Here is a 20,772-nt window from a genome sequence, read left to right as displayed (position 1 = left end):
ATGTGGGTTCTAGAGTCATAAAGGTCTGGATTCAAATACAGCTTCTCCACTTATGAGCTGGGAGACTTGGGACAATTTCTTAATTCTTTTGAGGTCTATAAAAGTAGACCATCACAGGGTTGTTGCAAGATTTTATTGAATCTCACAATGCTTGTATACTACACGGGCATGATGGTTGGTGTTCATAAAATGTGAATTATTACAAATTACATTGCCACCATTATTTTTACAGAGCAGGAGAGGTTTACTTGAGTTGTACCATGACCACGTTTTGTTTTGTTTTTTCCTCATTAGAACATTCTTCATTGAGGCCAAGGCAGTATCATCATTTCTTTGGTTTGGTTTTTGACATCCAAGTTTACAGCTGTCCTTTCTTTTTGGCTATTGTGCTGGCAGCTACTGCGACTCAGACTGTCCCTGGGGGCTTGTTTGATTTGATTCCTGAGGTCATGAAGACCTGACAGCATATCAGTTCCCCTTCTCTGGTCCAATGCAGGCCTTGCTAATTTTGTGAACCTCTATACACCTGCTATGTTCCAGGCACCATACTGACCCCATAGTTTGACTGTGGCTTGGAGAAAATGTCCTGCAAAATTATAAAATCCAGGGGCGTCTGGGTGGTTCAGTCAGTCGAGCATTGGTCTTTGACTCAGGTCATGATCTCATGGTTTGTGACTTGGAGCCCCGCTTCGGGCTTGCTGCTGTCAGCATGGAGCCCACTTTGGATCGATCCCCTGTCCCCCTCCCCCACTCATGCTCTTTGTCTTTATCAAAAATAAATAAATATTAAAAAAATATAAAATCCATATTAGCAAATACTACTTGAGAAACTATAACCTACGAGGTTATAGTATAACCAACTGGGCTGGATGCTGGGAACAGGAAAAAGTGTGAGTTTGGGTTTCAGCCTTCAAAGAACATACAACAAAGATGATAGAGACGTGAGCAATAATAATAGTGGTAATTGATCAGTGTCCTATGATCAGTTACAGAGGATGGAATTGGATGATTTGGCTAATCCTGCCCATCCCCCTCCACCTTCCACCGTTGCAGCTAATCCAGCTTGTCCTGAATCCTCAAGGTTAAGCAACTACTGGCAGGGAGTTAAAATCAATTTTTAAGTAAGGTCCAGCTCCTCTGCCTTGCCTTGGGTCTCTCCAATCCATGGCCTTCCCTGTCTGACTCTAAGCTGTGATGATGGTATACACCTTTTCCAAGGCAGAGCCAGGCCTCAGCAACTCCCTGGTCGCAGTGACAGATTATTGCCCTCGGAGCAGGAGAGTTAATGAGTTACTGTGTGTGTGAAGAGCTCCTATGGGCCTGCTACCTGGTCCAACATCTTAGGAGCCACTTCTGTTTATCTCCTATTTGTCCAGCATTAGGGGCAGGTGGGGGATGGGCTTTGAAATAGGTTCATTAATTTATACTTTCATCTCCTTGATCTCAAAATATAAAGATAATCCTTTATTTTCACCTCCTCTGAGTAAAAAGGCAATTCTAATGTTATAAGCTTGAGCCCCATATATACTCACTTGTGATTTTTAGTAGGGAGCAGAGTAAGAAGGTTGTCCACTAGATTAATTAGTAGTTCCTAAACTACTCTACTCAGCAGAACCACCTCAGGGAACTTTGTGAAAATACTATTTCTGGGCTCTGCTTCAGATCTGTGGAATCATAATTTCTTCAGGTGGGCCTAAGGTGGCATCACTATCAGAAATTATTATGAGGGAAAAGAAAATGCCGGGAAACGACTAGATCCCACCTGTTCTTTCTGTTTTGCTCCCTATGGTTGCTGCTGGCCAAGCATCCTCTGATAAAAAACAGAAACAACAACAACAAAAGACCTTATCTGCCTTTGGGAAACCTGCTTCTTCCACACTCCTAATCCATGTGGTTTGCCTGCCTAGATCCAAGATAGACTCAAGCAGTTGCTGTCCTGGTCACAATGGATCAGGCACGGGCTGGGGACTAAAACCAGTCCAATGAGACTCAATTCTTGGAGCTTTTCTAGAACTACTGGGAATGAGGTGCTTTTATCCCCCTAAGCTGGTGGGAGGAAAGCCTTGAGGAGCCGGTGACTCTCTGGCCCCTCTATGGAGAGAGGTCATCTGAACTAATACACAGGAAAATAGAGTCAACAGATGGAGGGAGACATTCCTGATGTAATTTTAGCTGCTGTATCCAGCTGGGCTTGATGCAGGTCTATGACCCATAAATGCCCCTCCTCCCCACTTTTTTCCTAATCTTAAGGTAATTTGAGTTGCAAATCTAATATCTGCCAGCTAAAAAAAAATCCTGCCTAACAAGCTTCCTTCTGGAAATGCGTTGGTAACATCAGAGAAATACATGTTTAGTCTTAATGGCTGAGGAGGGTAGTCTCTCACATCCAGCTGCCAGTGAAAGGCTGAATCTGGAAGAGGTACTGTTGACCCAACGTGGATTCTGACCCCAATGCCTATTTCCTGCTACAGTCCTCGGACCTCCCCGTCCAAAGCAGAGCTGGTGATTGGAGTTCTTCATCATGGCCCTTCCTCAAAGTAAAAGCCCTGGGACAGGAAAGCCCTTTCCCTACAGCCCACACGACTGTCAAATCTTCTTTCTGGACTGCTGCCAGGTTGCATTCCTTAGGTATCAATTTTCTGCTGAAATAAGAAATTTGATGCTTCACCCTCCATCGTGGTTCTGAATCAAGTTTGCCTCCAACCAGTGTAAGAGGCAGCTGTGGTCACATAGAACCATTTGTTATCATCAGGGCCATTAGCACAGTGTCTCTGGAGGGCCAGGAAAGGGGTGGGCTTGAGCTTTAAGCTGCCCCAGGATTCTTGGCCAGAACTCCAGAACTTTGTCTGTCCTGCCTCTGGGGAGCTCTCTCAGGGGAGGGGCTGGGGCTCCAGTCAAACCAAAATTTTCAATTACTGTATGATTCACGTCTGTCTTTTTAAAAAATTTTTATTTATTTATTTCAAGAGAGAGAGAGAGCGCGTGCTAGAGAAAGGGGCAGAGAAAGAGGAAGAGAGAGAATCCCAAGCAGGCTCAGTGCAGAGCCCGACTCGAGACTTGAACTCATGAACCATGAGATAGATCATCACCTGAGCCCAAGTCAAGAGTCACCTGCTTAACTGACTGAGCCACCCAGGCATCCCTGTCTTTTTTTTTTTTTTTTAACTCCAAGGTTTTTTACTTTCAAATTGTGGATTATTCTTTAATGGGACAATATTTTCCTATCCCACTCTGTGGTCCAAAAGCACAATCTTGATGGTGATTCTATGGGACTTGGGCATTCATTCATAATTCATCTCTCCATTCATTCATTTATTCATTCGCTCAACACTAATTTGAGTACGCAAAATTTTTCTTCGTCTTCTTCTTCTTCTTCTTTTTGTTAAATTAAATCCAACTTGTAGCATGATCCTATTGGGTGGAAGGAAATTCAGTCTTAGTTGTCATGGGGACTCCATCCTACTCCCAAAGTTTATAAACCTTTCCAGAAAACAAAAGGTGTCTAGCACAGTCCTTTGGGGGAACACATTGTCCAAGCCCAAAGAGCATCTCAAAGTCTGTCATTTGTACCATTTCTAGGCTATGACTGAGGGTCAGAAATCTTTAAAATTGTTATGTGATAAGTGACACACAAAAAGTATAAAAAATAGGGGGGCCTGGGTGGCTCCGTCGGTTAAGCGCTGGGCTCCCGTCATGATCTCACGGTTCATGAATTCAAGCCCCATGTGGGGCTCTGTGCTGACAGCATGGAGCCTGCTTTGGATTCTCTGTCTCCTTCTCTCTCTGCCCCTCCCCCACTCACACACACACACACACACACACACACACACTCTCTCTCTCTCTCTCTCTCTCTCTCTCTCGAAAATAAACATTTAAAAGAAATTGTAAGCAAAAAAAATTTTTTTTCAGGTATAAAAGATAAAATAACATATCTACCCCCTAGTTCAAATAAAGTATTGCCTACACAGTTTAATCCCCTTATCTTCTCCTTCCCAATAGCCTCTTCCCTATCACCAACCACTCAAGAGAATAAACAACATTCTAAATTTGGTGTTTACCCTTTCCATATATTTTATTCTCTTACTACATGTGCAGGTCCTTGATTAAGCAAATGTGTGTGTGTTATTACTACATAACATTTACCACAAACTTACACATTTAGAGGCTTAAAACAACATCTATTTATTAGTTTACTTCTGTAGGATAGAAGTCCAGGCGGGCTTGGCTTGGTTTTCCACATACAATTTTATAAGGACTGAAATCAAGGGCGGTTTTCTTATCTGGAGTCTCTGGGCAAGAGTCCGCTTCGAGGCTGATTTAGGTTGTCAGCGGTACTTGGTAGTTACAGGACTGAAGTCCTCATTTCTCTGTGGGCTGTTAGCCCGAGGCTGTTCTGAGCTCCTGGAGGCTGCCCACAATCGTGCATTGAATCCTTATCACACCTGGAATGTCTCTTATTTCCACTTCCTTGACCAGCTGGAGAAAACTTCCTGCTTCTGAAGGGTTCGTATGATTAGGTTAGTTCACCCAGATAATCCCCCTATTTTAAAGTCAACTGATTAGTAACTTCAGTTGCATCTGCAAAAAATCCCCTGTGCCATATAACATAGTGTATAATGTACTTACTCATGGGAGTAATGTGGAGAAGGAGGAACATGGAGGCATCTTCAAATCCTATATATCTATGTATCTATGTATTTTTCTATCTCTTGAAGGTCAGTTGTCGATATTTTAACATTATATAAATGAAACCATACTATATTAATCTGAAACTTGCTTTTTTTTTTTTTTTTTTTTGCTTTATGTTAAGTTTGTAAGATTTATCCTTGTTGATGTTGGCCTTTGCCACTGCATAACATTTCACTGCATGAGTAAATTTTATTTATTCTCCTCGTGACTGCTTGTTAGGTTGTTTTCAATTGTTTATGATTACAAACAATGTTGTTATATTTTACATGTCTCTGGTGTACATGTGCAGTCATTTCTCTAGGAATATATCCAGTAGTGAAATTGCTGGGGTATTGAGCATGCACATTTTCAACTTTGCTAGACATTATTAAATTGTTCTTTTAAGTAGTTATAATTACTCACACCACCCCCCACCAGCAATGTATGCAAGTTCCTGTAGCTCCACATTCTCATCAACTTGTGATATTGGCAGATTATGTGAAATAACTCATTGTGGTAATATATGAACTTTAGATATTCAACAAATAAATATTTATGAAGTGGCACTACCTGCCAGGCAGTGAACAAATTAGACAAGATCTTTATCCATAGAATTGCATCCCATGGAAAAGGCAAATACACACACACACACACACACACACACACACACACACAGCTCACTTGAGATCTCCACTTGGATGTATAGCATCTTGATGCGTCAAAAACCAGCTCCTGATACCCTCTCCCAAGCTACTCCTGTCACCCGTATCTCTGTTAACAGCCTTTCTAGTCTACTAATTGCTTAGGGCAAAAGTTTTGGGATTATCCTTGATTCCTCTTTTTATTTCATGCCCATATGTAATCCCCTAGCAAATCTTAATAGTTCCGTCTTCAAAATATCCAGAATTCCACTTCTCACAATCCCTCTGTCTCCACTTTGGCCCAAGCCACCATCATCTCTTATTTGGTTTATCGCAACAGACTCCTAACTGGTCTTCCTACTTCTTCCTTCCCTACAGTTTGTTCTCAAAATGACAGCTACGGTGGTCCTGTTAAATGGAGGCCAGATCATGTTACTCCTCTGCTTAAAACCCTCTAATAATGGCTCCCTGCTTGTTCAGAGTAAAAGCCAAAGTCCTTGCTATGACCTACAAGGGCCTATGTTAAAGATGGCCACAAATTCCTTGCCACTCCTCTCATCGAGAGGTGTATTGGTGCCCACCACCACCCCTTGAATCTAGGTGGGCTCCATTACTACTCTATTAGAACATGGCAGAAAGTGCCACTATACCCATTTCGGGGGCCAGGCCTTAAAAGACTGGCAACTTCTATTTCCTGTCTCTCAAAACATTTGCTCTTGGCACTTTGAGCCACTATGCAGGAAATCCAACTACTCTGCTGGAGACACCACATGGAAAAACCCTGAGACTACAGAGAGAGGAAAAGGGGTCCAGCTTCCAGTCATCCCCACCAAGGCACCAGACATGACAGTGGAGGTCACTCAGTTGATGCCACATGGAACAGAAAAATCACCCAACTGAGTCCTGTCCAAATTCCTGACCTATAAGTTGTGAGATGTTTAAAAAATGGTTGCTGTTTTAAGCAAATTATTTGAGATAATTTCTTATGCAGAAAGAGATAACCAAAAGAGCCTAACTAACCTTGCCCCTATCCATGATCTCTATGACCTCATCTGCTACCTTTCACCTCCTTTACTCCTGTCTAGTTCTAGCTGCCTCCTTGCAGTTCTTCAAATCTTCCAGAAAAAGCCTCTGCCCAGGATGTTTGCATGTGCTGTTCCCAATGTGAATTCTTCCGTATACACTTAAATAAAGCTGGATCAAACTGTAACTACTATTTTGTATGTTTTGTTTGTAATAGATAATACTCACCTTCTTATTAGAGTAAATATCTCACCAAAACACTTTTAATGGATGCACAGTGTTTGATTATGCAGGTATTTGTTTTACCAATGTTTTTTATTAAAATTTTCTAATACAGAAAAAATGAAAGAATGCTATGGTGAAAATCCACATATTTGCCATCTACTGTCTATAGTTAACCTTTTACTATATTTGCTTTATCACATATTAATCCTCTATCCAACTTATTTTGTTAAATACACTTCAAAATAAGTAAGGCCAAGGCTTTTTGCTAGCTTTGTTCATTACAATATTCCCAGCACCTAGAATAGTGCGTGGCAAACAGTAGGCATTCTATAAATATTTGGATCAATAAACTCAGGAAAACTACAAGAATTAACATACCTCAGTAAACCATCCAGTTATACAGACATAATGAGAGTCTCCAGTTAGATGTCACCCTCTCCAGGAAACCTTCCTTGAATGAGCCCTATCCCGTCAAGCTAGGCTGAGGATCCTTCCCTGTGCTCCTATAACATCTGGGACACAGAGTGCCCACCTTGTTGCATTTAAAGTATTGTATTATAATCATTTTGTACATCTATTTCCTCTATAGATGGTGAGCTTCTTGAAGGCAAGAACCATTTCTCATTTGCCTTTGTGCCCCAATGCCTAGTACAATGCCTTGCCTAGGAAATCATAAAATGGCCAGTACATATTGAATACTTACATTGGGGCATCTACTATTACATGTGTTACATGTATCATGCACTTTATATGTATCATGTTACTTAACTGGGTCAATAACCCTATGAGGTAGATAATGCTTTCATCATTCACGTTTTACAGAGAGAGAAATTGGGGAACAGAAAGTTTATTTGTCTGAAGTCAACAGCTAGTCATAAACTCGGGCTTTGAACCCGGGCCATCTGGTTCTGGTGCTTGTCTTTATAACTTTATGCTGCCTCCTACACAGAGGTAGCTCCCCTGTAAAACTTATTAAATGTAAGCCACAGGGGTTCTCACTTGGCCAGACCCTTCCAAAGTCCTGGGAGAGGCCCAATCATGTAGTCAGAGTTATATACCTTTTCTGACCCAAATTGGTTAAGACTGCTGTCTTGTGGCGCCTGGGTGGCTCAGTTAATCGTCCAACTTCAGCTCAAGTTACGATCTAGCGGTTTGTGGGTTCGAGCCCCGCATGGGGCTCTGTGCTGACAGTTTGGAGCCTGGAGCCTGCTTCAGATTCTGTGTCTCCCCATCTCTCTACCCCTCCCCCGCTCCTGCTCTCTCTCTCAAAAATAAACATTAAAAATTTAAAAAGACTACTGTTTCTTTCCACTCCAACTTCGCTTCTATGTTCCCTTATGCAGAAGGTATTGAAACTCTATGGTGGTTTGTGGGATCAAGCTAAATTTGGGACTCAGTGGCTCTGTTAGTTTCTTAGAACCGCTTTAAGAAATTACCACAAACTTGCTGGCTTAAAACAACAGATATTTCTCTTTTAGAGTTCAGAGTCCAGGTGTTGGCAGGTTTGATTCCTTCTGCAGACTCAGAGGGAGCATCCATTCCATGCCTCTTTCCTAGCTTCCAGTAGTTGCTGGCACTACTTGGCATTCCTTGGTTTGTAGACACTTCACTTTAATCTCTGCCTCTGTCTTCACATCAACTTCTCCTCTGGCTCTGAAGTCTCCCTCTACCATTCTCTTGTAAGGACACCTGTTACTGGATTAGGGGCCCATTCAAAATCCAGGATGATCTCATCTCCAGACCCTTAACTTAATTACAACCGCAAAGACCCTTTTACTAAGTAAGGTCACATTTACAGGTCTTGGAGGTTTGGATATGGACAAATCGTTTGGTGGGGGAGTACTGTTCAACCTATGCTGAACTATAGTTGTGTAATCTAAAGGCATCTCTCTGTATAGTTCATTATTAATTCATTCTGGTGTGAGACTGTCTTCCAGAATGATGACCAGTGCCCATTCACTATGCCAACAAATGCATATGTCAGATCAGAGCTTATGTTGCAAAAAGGACATGTCCTATAGTACCTAGGACCAGAAGTGTGTAAGGAAGACAAACAAGGTTTGATATGTGGGGACCCAGAAGTTTGCCTGTGGAAGATTCTTCCAATCAGGTATGTAAAACTATAAATGGAGAATTCAGTTCTCAGACACCAAAATGGAACTTCCCTCTTGTCAGGAATGTATTTGACTATGTCCTGAAATCATATGGCTCATATATGAAAGAAACGTGGTAGCAGTTTTTCCAAATCAGACAACAATCTTAAAAACTGACATGACAGTATCAGTTTTGAAGCCAGAGCCAATTCTTTAAAGCTATGAATAATAAAAAACTTATTTTAATCACCCATTCTAGAGGAAAGACTACATTCTTTCCAGTCTTTCTTAGACACGGATACTATAAAATTGTTGTCATGTAAACATGTGATCACAGAGTATCCAATCAAGAAATGTAGAACAAAAATATTATAGGATATTAAAATATTGTTAATTTTTCTAGATTTTGTGATTTGTGTCAGCTTTTTGGAATTCATAATTTGTTATGATTTTATTCTAAATATTCACTTTCCTGCCTAATATTATACTCATAATTTTATAATCTTTTTCTTAAGAAGGACTCCAAGATTATATAACCTTTAGGCCCCACCAAAATCTATCCTTGCCCCTTTAAATAAGATAATGGCATTTTCACTCTTAGGTTTATACCCAAGAAATGCACATATGCTCATGATAAGACATATATTAAGCTTAGCAGGGATACTGAAATGGCCTTATACTGGAAACTACCCTAATGCCCATTATATTAGTTATCTCTTGCTGCATTAAAAAAATCACTCTAAAACTTAGTGGCTTAAAATGATAAACGTTTGGGGCGCCTGGGTGGCGCAGTCGGTTAGGCGTCCGACTTCAGCCAGGTCACGATCTCGCGGTCCGTGAGTTCGAGCCCCGCGTCGGGCTCTGGGCTGATGGCTCGGAGCCTGGAGCCTGTTTCCGATTCTGTGTCTCCTTCTCTCTCTGCCCCTCCCCTGTTCATGCTCTGTCTCTCTCTGTCCCAAAAATGAATAAATGTTGAAAAAAAAAAAAAATTTAAAAAAAAAAAAAATGATAAACGTTTATTATCTCCCAGCCTCTTAGATCAGGAATTTGGGAGTGGCTTAGCTGGATGGTCCTGATTAAGGGTCTCTTCTGAGGTTACAATGAAGGTTGCAAAGAGGGAAATGCAGTCATTTGGAGACTTGAATAGGGCTGGAAGACCCACAGCCAAGCTCATTTAATGTGGCTGTTGGCAGGAAGCCTCAGTTCTTTGGGGGGTTGGTCTGAGGCCTCACTGTAGGGGTGGGTGGGGAAAGGGGACACACGCATCTATCTGTTCTGGCCCTTGCCTTGATTTTCCTCCTCAGCGATTTCTATTTACTGTGCATTGAGCCTTACTTGCTTATCTTCAATATTTGTAATTTTCCTTCTTTGAATCCTTTTTCTCTTTAAATTTCATTTCAATATTTAATGTTTTCTTCCTTTTCACCCTTCTACTTCTCTTAAGGTATCATCTGCTTTGTTAATTCACTCAAGCATTTTCCCAATGCAGCCTTTCCTTCTGAAATTATTTTTCTTTCATTTCTAATTCTTTTCTGAGTCCTGTCACCTCATTTTAGAGTGTCTCTAACTTTGATTTAGGTTGCCCTTTTATGTCTTGTATTATTTTTAACGTCTTTTATCTCCTTTCTAAATAGCTATGGTTACAGTTTTTATCCGCTCTGTGGGCATGTCTTCCTGGCATGCTTTCTTTGCCTGTAGGTAGTATTGTGGTTCTGCTTATTTTCTTGTAACTGTAATTGATTTGGGCCCAATACTTTTGTTGCTTATTTCTATGTGAAATTAATTTTCCTGAGCTTTTAGGGACAGCTCTTCTAACATCACAGAGTTCCCCTTCCTGTTATTTTCATGTAGTAATAAAGAATATGGGAATGCCCAGATGGCTTGGGTGCCTAGGCGGCTCAGTCGGTTAAACGTCCCAACTTGTGATTTCGGCTCAGATCATGATCTTATGGTTCGTGGGTTCAAGTCCTGCATTGGGCTCTGTGCTGACAGCTCAGAGCCTGGAGACTGCTTCCGATTCTGTGTCTCCCTCTCCCTCTGCCCCTCCCCCATTCGCGCTCTGTCTCTCTCTGCCTTTCAAAAATGAATAAATGTTAAAAAAATTTTTTTTCCGTTTTTAAAAAAATTTTTTTTAATGTTTATTTATTTTTGAGACAGAGAGAGACAGAGCATGAACGGGGGAGGGGCAGACAGAGAGGGAGACACAGAATCGGAAGCAGGCTCCAGGCTCTGAGCCATCAGCCCAGAGCCTGACGCGGGGCTCGAACTCACGAACCGTGAGATTGTGACCTGAGCTGAAGTCGGACGCTCAACCGACTGAGCCACCCAGGCGCCCCCCCCCCCAAAAATTTTTTTTAAATAAAGCATAGGAAGCATACTTTCTAAGATTTCTTGTCTCTCCTACCCTCCACATTTTTGTCTGATCCTTATCTTTTTATTTTATTTTAAGGAAAAAAAAAGAGAGTGCACAAGCTGGGCGGGGCAGAGAATCCCAAGCAGGCTCCACACTGTGAGTGCAGAGACCAACAGGGACTCAATCCCATGAGATTCCATGACTGTGACGTCATGATCTGAACCAAAATCAAGAGTTGGACGTTTAACCGACTGAGCCACCTAGGCGCCCCTTTATTTTTATTATATCTATCCTGCTCAATGTTGATTCTTCCCCCAGCAGTTTCTTCTTAATGTGGGATCTTATCCTGGCAGAGAGCCCTGATGACCAGTCTCGAGAGTTCACAAGGGCTACAGTGCCCCAATTATTTCAGACCTTGGCTCAAGCTGCTTGTACTCACCAACTAATAGGCAAAAACCCTCCCAATTTCTGCTGCTTTCTCAATTTGACCCATGAACACCTAGTGCTTATTTTGGTGTCCTCTTCTCAGTTCCATCAGAAGCCCACGACTTTCCTCTGCTTTCTTTTGCATATATGCCAATTCCATGAAGGTCTTATTGCCTTGTCTACGCCCACTTGTATTTTGGTCTTCATGAGGATATCTTGCTACCTAATTTTGTTGTATATCTTATCGTTGTGTTTTTAGTTTTACTATCTAATTGTTCTGTTTGGGCTTTTGTTGTTGTTTTCTTTTTGTTTTGGTGGGTTTTTTGGTTGAGATTTAGAGTAAAACACTATGCCTCTGCTACAGCTATCTTCACAGAATTTCAGTTGTCAATATCTTCTTGTGAATGGTGGTTGAGCATATTATTCACTTTGTACAAATTTATTGAACTGTACCCTTCATATTTGTGTACTTACCTGTACATGTATTATATATCCATAGAAAGTCTACCCCTGTACTAGGGTTCTCCAGAGAAACAAATCTAATAGGATATGTGTGTATGCATATATACATAGTATGTGTATATAAATATGTATATATACATGATATACATACACATACATAGGAACAGAGGGAGAGGGGAGAGATTTATCTTAAGGAACTGCTCATTTATCTTAAAGAAGAGTGATTATGAAGGCTGGCAAGTCCAAAGTCTCCAGGGTAGACCAGCAGGCTGGAGACCTAGAGAAGAGCTGATATTACAGTTGCAGTCTGAAGGCTACCTTAAAATTAACCATACACCCCTTAAAAAGAATCTCAATATGAATTTATAGATGAGACTAAGAGAAGCTAAGTAACTTGCCCAAGATTGCAGCTACAGAAGAGTGGATTCAGAACTTAGCTCTCCCTGAGGCCAGAGTCCATGGTATTTTCCACTATACCAGGAAAAAGGTATTTCAATGGGGTCTAGTCCCATCTTCACTAATACTTTGCAAATCCAAGATATTATCCTCCTCCATAAGAAGCTGCAATGGCTTCTGAATGTTCTGTTTTTGCTTTCCACACAGCAGTCAGAGTGATTATTTCAAGATGGAAATCTGATTCCATCATCTAGAACACTTCAATGGTGTGTTACTGTCTTAGTCCATTTGGGTTGCTGTAACAAAAATACTATTGACTAGTGGCTTAAACAACAAATATGTCATTTCTCACAGTTCTGGAGGGTGAAAGTCCAAGATCAAGGTGCTGACAGAGTCAGTGTCTGGTGAGAGCCCATTTCCTTATTCATAGAGGACCAAGTCTTCTCACTGTGTCTTCACATCACGGAAAGGGTGAGAGCTCACTAGAGACTCTTTTGTAAGGGCACCAATCCTATTCCTGAGGGCTCTACCCTCATGACCTAATCACTTCCCAGAGGCCCTACCTCCTGATACCATTAGGAGTTAGGATTTCAACATATGAATTTTGGGGAAACAAAAAAATTCCAACCATAACAGTCTAAGAATATAGGTAAAACTTCTATATAAAGACCAAAAAGCTGTAGTTTAAACAAGTTAGAAGTTTATCAGTTTGTCAGATATACTCTAACAGTCCAGGGCTAGTATGGCTACACCATGGTGATGGGGATAGTTTTCCTCTATCTTGTTGCTTTGCTGTCCTCAGCATATGGTTTCCATCTCATGGTCTAGGATAGCTCCCCCAGTCCTGACCATCATGTCCATAGAGAAGAAAATAGGAGGAAATGGAGGCCTGCCCTTCTGCTCACAACCCATCGGTTAGATGTGGTCACATGGGCAAACCTATATGCAAAGAAATCTGGGAGATGATCTTCAACTGGATAGGCATGCACCAAGCCAAAATTCTGGGGTTCAAATATTAAAGAAATAGAGGGAAAATGGACATTGGGGGACAACTAGGACTTTATGTCATGTATGGTTTTCCATCAATCTTATAATTACATGTCTCTTGGCTTTGCCTTGCCAGGCTATAGTCTCACCTCCCAGCACACCCCCGTCATTCTCCCTCCAACCACAATGAACTTCTAGTTTTTGAGTGTTCTGCCCACCCCCCCCCCCACACCATCACCACCCTGGGCCTTTGCAGGAACTGCTCCTTCTGCCTGGACTGCCCTTCTCCCACATTGCCTAGTTAACCCCCACCCATTCTTCAGATGTTAGCTCAAATGTCACTTCCTCAGGCAGGCCTTCCTTGATCTCACTCTAACATAGGTACCCACTCTTACCTACCATGAACCCTTCCTCTATACTACTCAGCTGAGTTGTAATTGTGCACCTATTTGATAAGTAGTATTCAACTAATTGCCACCCCGTCCTCTAGACTATAAATCAGTGAAGGCAAGGCCATTTCAATTTTGCTCACCATTGTATCCTCAGCACCTGGCAGAGTACAGGGGAAAAAATATTTTTCTTGGGAAAAAAAAAAAAAAAAAAAGGACAAGTAAGTTACTGTGAGTCCTTAAAATTGTCTGAATGATACTGACAGGACAATTTCAGTTCTCAGACCACATGGCTTGATCTAGAGACTTATCACCTCTTCAGTCACAACAGCAAGTCTGGATTATCTGGATCCTCCTGTGGGTAGAGAATGGGTTGTTCGAATTCCAGGTCATAGGTTTGATTCTAGCATCCCATGCGTTGCCATCTTGCCCCTCTGACTGCAAATAGATTCTACTAGGCTTTTAACTGTTTTGCTTTGATCAGGTTATATTAAAAAAGTAACCAGACAGGTTGAATCCTGCCAGATTGCATCCCTGTGCAGAAACCCCCACAGCTTTATCATGGGAATGACTGCCTGCTCTGAGGTCCAGAGTTCAGAATACCCAGAGGAAAGAAGCGCCTGGGAGTTCCCACTGAAGTTAAAGTGAAGTAAACTGGAGAATTTCTGCGTATCACAGATTTAACTCCCTCTTCCACATTATTCCAGGTCTAAACACAAAGACCTCTGCAGACCTCAGAATTATGTGTCTGAATACTTTTGGCTACAAGTCACATTAGGTGTCTGAATGCTTGTAGCGTAAATTTGGCTGGCTTAAACTGTAAAGAGTTTCTCATCAAATATCACAAGAAGTCTGGAGGCAGGGAAGTCCAGGGTTCTTTATTCATTGGAACACTCCACAGAGGACTTGAATTCTTTCCATCCCCATTACATAAGAGTGGTTCTGCCCCCTTGCTGTTTTCATCTGACTATCATTCCAAACAGTACATAAACAGCTACCTTATTAGTTTTTAAAGAATGAATAGTATCTCATTTTAAAGAGATATCATAATTTAACCAACCCCCTCTTGATGAACATTTGTTTCCAGTCTTTTGATATTACAATGATGTGACACATATTTGTGCATAAGTTATTTCATGTGTGAGTGAATGCGTCTGAAGATAAATTCCTAGAAGTGAAATTGCTGGGTCACAAGATATATGCAGCATTTGTAATTTTTATATATGTTGCCAATCTGCCTTCCAAACAGGCTGTGCCAATTTATATCCCTTCGCCTAATGTGTACAGCAGGGCTTTAAGTCTTTCTGACACCATAACTTAGAGTGGAAAAACCATGGTAGATGTCTGAATGGCTTCGGGGTAGAGAAACAGTAGGAGGGTTGCTTATCAACTCAGTCATTTTAACTGGTAGCAACATAAGCCTTGATCCTCCTTTCCATAAATCGTTAATCCTTGTGGACACCCCGACCCCACCATTGTGTGTCTAGGCCTAAGTGTCCTTGCGTAGTCCATATTTTAGAACCTAGCCCTGTAACTTGCCTGTTCTATCCAGAAATGACTCCTGTCTAGTTGTCTTTTCTCCCCATCTCCACCTGGCCATGTCCTAGCCTTCTCCTCCATTAAACATTATCTGACACCTCCAGGCAGAATTAGTCACTCTACTCTGCTCCTACAGAATTTTGTTCACACCTCAGGCATAGCATGAATCACCTATAACATAATTATTCACTTACCTGTCTGTCTCCCACTATGCTCCTCAAGGATAGAAACTTCACCTTCATCTTTCAACCAGAGCCCTCACACGTGGTGCCTGGCACATAAGTGGCTCACGGTAAAGGTATGCGGAAATGAAATGAGGCAAGGACACAGACGTGTAGTACCTGGTCACAAATGTAACAGTATTTATCATTTTCCTTTGCTGATCGTGGTGATGAGAGGGTAAAAATATGGATGTTTCTGAATATTTATTTTTATGTTTCTGGACTTCCTCCTCATTCTGGAATCTGTTCTGTTCTCTGCTCAGTGGCTAGAACAGTGCTTGGGAGAAAAGGCCTTTCATAAATAAATTGTGAAGGAACGGATATCTCTGATCAGAAAGAATGTCTACAGTGCAGCTGAGACTTTTTTTTGCTGTTTAATGTGGCCAGAAGGTATTTCTAAGTCTTTCCAAAAGCCTCAAGCTTGGCCCCTCATGTGTATTTAGGGGTCTGTATCTGGGTTTTATTTCACATCGTTAATGCATGTAAAAGGGCTTAAAAACAGTGTTGGGTAATTAGTACACAATCAGTAAGAGTTGACTATGGTTCTTATTATTATCCTCACTAGCCCAAGCATGCTCTCATCAGTTCACCCCCTGTGCTGGTCCCTTCATCTCTCTCCCAGCAGATAATGTGGACTCAATCCCTGGAAAATATTCCATTAAAAGCACAGGCTTCAAGTCACCAGCTCTGTGACCTTGAACCAGTTAATGTCCCAGAGGCTCAGTTTCTTCATTTGGACAATAGGCATTATATTAATGTCTACCTCTCAGGTGGTTATGAAGATGAAATGAGACAATCATGGACCCTGCCTCACTCCATGCAGGCTTGGAGTAAGTGCTCAACTGTCTTCATCATCCTCATCCTTGTCCTCAGTATTGTGGGCCTTTCATCCCTTCTTTCTGGAGGAACTCATTCCCACAGCTCTTCTGGTTGACTGGAAACCTTTAGCTGGTTCTGGAGTTGGGAGCATCACCAGAAGGCTTGTTTTGACCATGTGTGGATGAAGTTCCTGCTCTTCCCTCAATGCCCTCCTGTCTGAATATTTCTATTTCATTCCCATAAAAATATTTTGTTCGGACCCATTCCTAAGAGCTGGTAGTAGGCTGTGGGAACTTCAAATCAGAAGAATAAAGTTGCCCACTCTCTGTGACCATATCCCTGCCCATGGGCAGTATTTGGCTGACACTACTAGGTGCCCCAATTTTGTCCTAATTTTCATAGATTCACTTGTACCTTTGCCCTGTAAACTTCTTCTGTGGACCTTTATCTAAGGCAGCAACTAGGCACTCTCCTTACTGATCCAACTTTGTGCATGTAACTCAGTTTTATGAAACAAAACAATATATGGGAGAGGAATACAGAGGTGTTGCAAATTATAAGGATAATTGTAGATACTAGAAGATAACTAACATAGAAGACTGGTAAAGGTTGTCTCTATGGAAGGGGGAGGGGGAGATAATTGCAGAAGAGCCCACAGGGAGCATATGAGACCCTCATGATATTCTGTTTCTTAACTTGAGTTAGTGGGTACATGGAAGTTCATTGGGCTATTAATCTTTAAACTATACATATTCATGTAATACACTTAAGTGTGCATTATGCATTTCTTAATTTTTTTGATAAAGAAAAACATTGTAAAGGAGAAAGGAAGAAAGAAAGAAAAAAGGAAGGAAAGAAGGAAGGATGGAGGGAGAGAGGGAGGGAGGAAACTGGATCTGTTAATAGGAAAGAACATGTCAATGTCAAATTCCCATTTTTGGCTAACATCATTCAGCATCTAAGAGGATACTCTCAATAATTACTTAGTGAATCCGTTCATTTAATTTATGAACTATACATTAATTCATGCTCAGAAATCAAACATTTCTAAGCTTCTTTCCTCAGAATATCTTCCAGACCAAAATTATCGATACCATTGTTTTAGGGGATAGAATTTCCTCTGGAATCTTCACCTTCTTGTAGTTGCTCCTACAACCACACATCACAGCAGAATAGAATCACTCTTTAGTTCTCATGTTAAAAAGAACTCTCCTCCCCCTCCCCCTGCCCCCCCCCAAGTTAACTATCACCTTCAACACTCCCATCTCAAACAAAAGATACTCTTGCTGACAAGTAATACAAAATATCACTCTCTCAATACCAGGGTTGTTAATTTTGAATTGTTTTCAACTATATCTGTCAAACGCCTTGCTGAAACAAATTATTATCCCCCCTGAACTGGCCATGGGGTAGAATGCATGGTATGTCCATAGCCCCCAGTTTCTGAAATATGCATCTCCATCCTGGGGTGCCTGGGTGGCTCAGTCGGTTAAGCATCCAACTCTTCATTTCGGCTCAGGTCATGATCTCATGGTTAGTGGGTTCGAGCCCCGCATTTGGCTCTGCCCTGGCAGCTTGAAGCCTGCCTGGGATTCTGTCTCTTTCCCTCTCCCCTGCTCATTCTTTCTCTCTCTCAAAATGAATAAACATAAAAAAATAGATTCCCATCCTCTCACCACTCTATGACCTTGTCCTCCACTCCACACAAACATAGCTATTAGATCACGATTGGGCACCTACCTTATAGACAGACAATCTAGAGGCTGGCTAGTGGCCTATGCATAGTTGTTAAATAAACAAATGAATGGATGACTATGATGTAGTCTGGCACAAGAGCTTTGCCCAAGAGAATCAACCATGTCTGAACTGAATCAATCAGATTCACTCTCCTGTGGAGCTGAAATTGAGATGCAGCAGTTGAAGCTGATGACAGGTTGAGAAACTGAACACACAAAGAGATGACAGGTCACAGAGGTTTTGAAGCCACCAGGAAGCAGAAGACATGAGTAAGCAAAACCAAGAACGAACAAACAATATTCAGAGAAGAGTTTGAAGAGTTTGGCTGCCAGCAGGAGGAGTAGGAGAATCAAAAAACCAAACCACACTAAACCAAACCAAGCTGAGTTTCCATAATGGCAAGAAACTGAAGCCCTTCTGATGTTGAAGGCATTACAATTATAACCCAGTCACAAATTTTACTTAGGGTCCTAAGTCATCTTGTAGTTCTCAAATTATGTCCTAGGCTGTACAAGGATGAGCTGTTCTTGGGGCACCTGGGTGGCTCAGTTGGTTAAGCGACCGACTTCGGCTCAGGTCATGATCTTGCAATCCGTGAGTTTGAGCCCCTCATTGGACTCTGTGCTGACAGCTCACAGCCTGGAGTCTCCCTCTCTTGGCCCTTCCCTTGCTTGTTCTGTTTCTCTCTCTCAAAAATAAAACATTTGAAAAAAATTTTTAAAAGGATGAGCTGTTCTTGGTTTCTTATGAAATATATGTTCATTGATCTTCCTGCCATATGTAATTTTAGAATAAAATGTCATTGGGGCTCCTAGGTGGCTCAGTTGGTTAAGCGTCAGACTCGATTTTGGTTGTCATTATCTTACGGTTCATGAGATGGAGACCCACGTTGGGCTCTGTGCTGACAGCTCAGAACCTGCTTGGGATTCTCTCTCCCCTTCTCTCTCTGCCGTGCTCTCTCTCTCTCTCAAAAATAAACTTTAAAAATAAATATACATATATGTATATGTGTGTGTGTGTGTGTGTGTGTACATATATCACTCTATTCTCTTCTTGCTTGCGTTTGCACGGTTTCCATGCTTTCATGGAAAAGTTGGATGTAATTCTTATCTTTGCTTCTCTATAAGTAAGGGGTTTGTCTGTTCTGGTTTCTTTCAGGATTTTTTCTTTATCTTTGAATTTCTGTAGTTGGAATAAAATATACTTAAATGTGATTTTCTTTGTTATTCATCCTGCTAGGTGTTCTCTGAGTTTCCTGGATCTATGGTTTAGTGTCTGACCTTACTTAATTTGGGGAAAATTCTCAGTCATTTCTTCAAATCTCTTCTGTTCCTTTCTCTTTCTTCTTCTGGTTTCCCCTTATGTGTATATTACACCTCTTGTAGTTGTCCTATAGTTTTGGAAAGTCTGTTCTGGCTTTTGTCAGTCTTTTTGTGTTTCCTTTTTAGTTTTGGAGGTTTGCAATGAAATATCCTTAAACTCAGAGATTCCTTCTTCAGCCATGAATGTCCAGTCTACCTATAAGCCCATCAAAGGCATTCATTTCTTTCTTTTTTTGAATTATTTTTTTTTAATTTTTTTTTTTAACGTTTATTTATTTTTGAGACAGAGACAGAGCATGAACGGGGGAGGGGCAGAGAGAGAGGGAGACACAGAATCGGAAACAGGCTCCAGGCTCTGAGCCATCAGCCCAGAGCCCGACGCGGGGCTCGAACTCACGGACCGCGAGATCGTGACCTGGCTGAAGTCGGACGCTTAACCGACTGCGCCACCCAGGCGCCCCTTGAATTATTTTTTTTTAATTGAAGTATAACTAACATGGCATTCTTCATTCCTATTACAATGGTGTTTTGTTTTGTTTTGTTTTGTTTTTAACTCTCTAGTATTTCTTTTTGGTTCTTTCTTCGAATTTCCATCTGTTTACACTGTCCCTCTGTTCTTTCATGCTGTCTGTTTTATCCATTAGATGTCTTACCATATTAATCATAGTTGTTTTTAATTCCCAATCTGATAATTCCAACATGCCATATCTGAGTCTGGTTCTGATACTTGCTCTGTGTTTTCCAACTGTGTTTTCTTCTTTCTACTATGTCTTGGGTGCCTGGGTGGCTCAGTCAGTTAAGTGTTCAACTCTTGGTTTCAGGTCAAGTCATGATCTCACTATTGTGGGATCAAGCCCTGCGTTGGGCTCTATGCTGAGCATGGAGCCTGACTGGGATTCTCTCTTTCTCTCTCCCTCTGTCTCCCTCTCTCTCCCCCACTCACCTGCACATGTGCTCTCTCTCTCCCTCTCTCTCAAAATAAATAAATAAACATTAAAAAGGAGTCACGTTACTGGACTTCAAGCTGTCTTACAAAGCTATGATCATCAAGACAGTATGGTACTGGCACAAAAACAGACACTCAGATCAATGGAACAGAATAGAAAACCCAGAAATGGACCCATGAACATATGGCCAACTAATCTTTGACAAAGCAGGAAAGAATATCCAATGGAATAAAGGGTCTCTTCAGCAAGTGGTGCTGGGAAAACTGGACCACTTTTTCACACCATACACAAAAATAAACTCAAAATAGATGAAAGACCTAAACATAAGACAGGAAGTCATCAAAATCCTCGAGGAGAAAGCAGGCAAAAACCTCTTTGACCCTCAGCCACAGCAACTTCTTACTCAACACATCTCTGGAGGCCAGGGAAACAGAAGCAAAAATGAACTATTGGGACCTCATCAAAATAAAAAGCTTCTGCACAGCGAAGGAAACAATCAGCACAACTAAAAGGCAACCGATGGA

At 41.4% G+C, this 20,772-nt stretch overlaps 2 long non-coding RNA genes across 2 annotated transcripts; one reads left to right on the top strand and one right to left on the bottom strand.

The window, feature by feature from the left end:
* Positions 1-1,696: 1,696 nt before the first annotated feature.
* Positions 1,697-20,399, bottom strand: LOC115521589. The gene is made up of 3 exons (XR_003971115.1): positions 20,315-20,399; positions 12,794-12,798; positions 1,697-1,707 (listed from the first exon to the last, which is right to left on the bottom strand). It is a non-coding gene; the product is annotated as an uncharacterized LOC115521589 (long non-coding RNA).
* Positions 3,487-20,385, top strand: LOC115521590. Its single transcript, XR_003971116.1, has 3 exons — positions 3,487-3,498; positions 18,312-18,319; positions 20,306-20,385. It is a non-coding gene; the product is annotated as an uncharacterized LOC115521590 (long non-coding RNA).
* Positions 20,400-20,772: the final 373 nt, after the last annotated feature.

This window comes from Lynx canadensis, chromosome C1 (genome assembly GCF_007474595.2).
Source record: "Lynx canadensis isolate LIC74 chromosome C1, mLynCan4.pri.v2, whole genome shotgun sequence".
In the NCBI taxonomy this organism is placed as follows: Eukaryota; Metazoa; Chordata; class Mammalia; order Carnivora; family Felidae; genus Lynx; species Lynx canadensis.
Note: the sequence above shows the minus strand (reverse complement) of the source record. Positions and strands in the feature narration are given on the sequence as shown.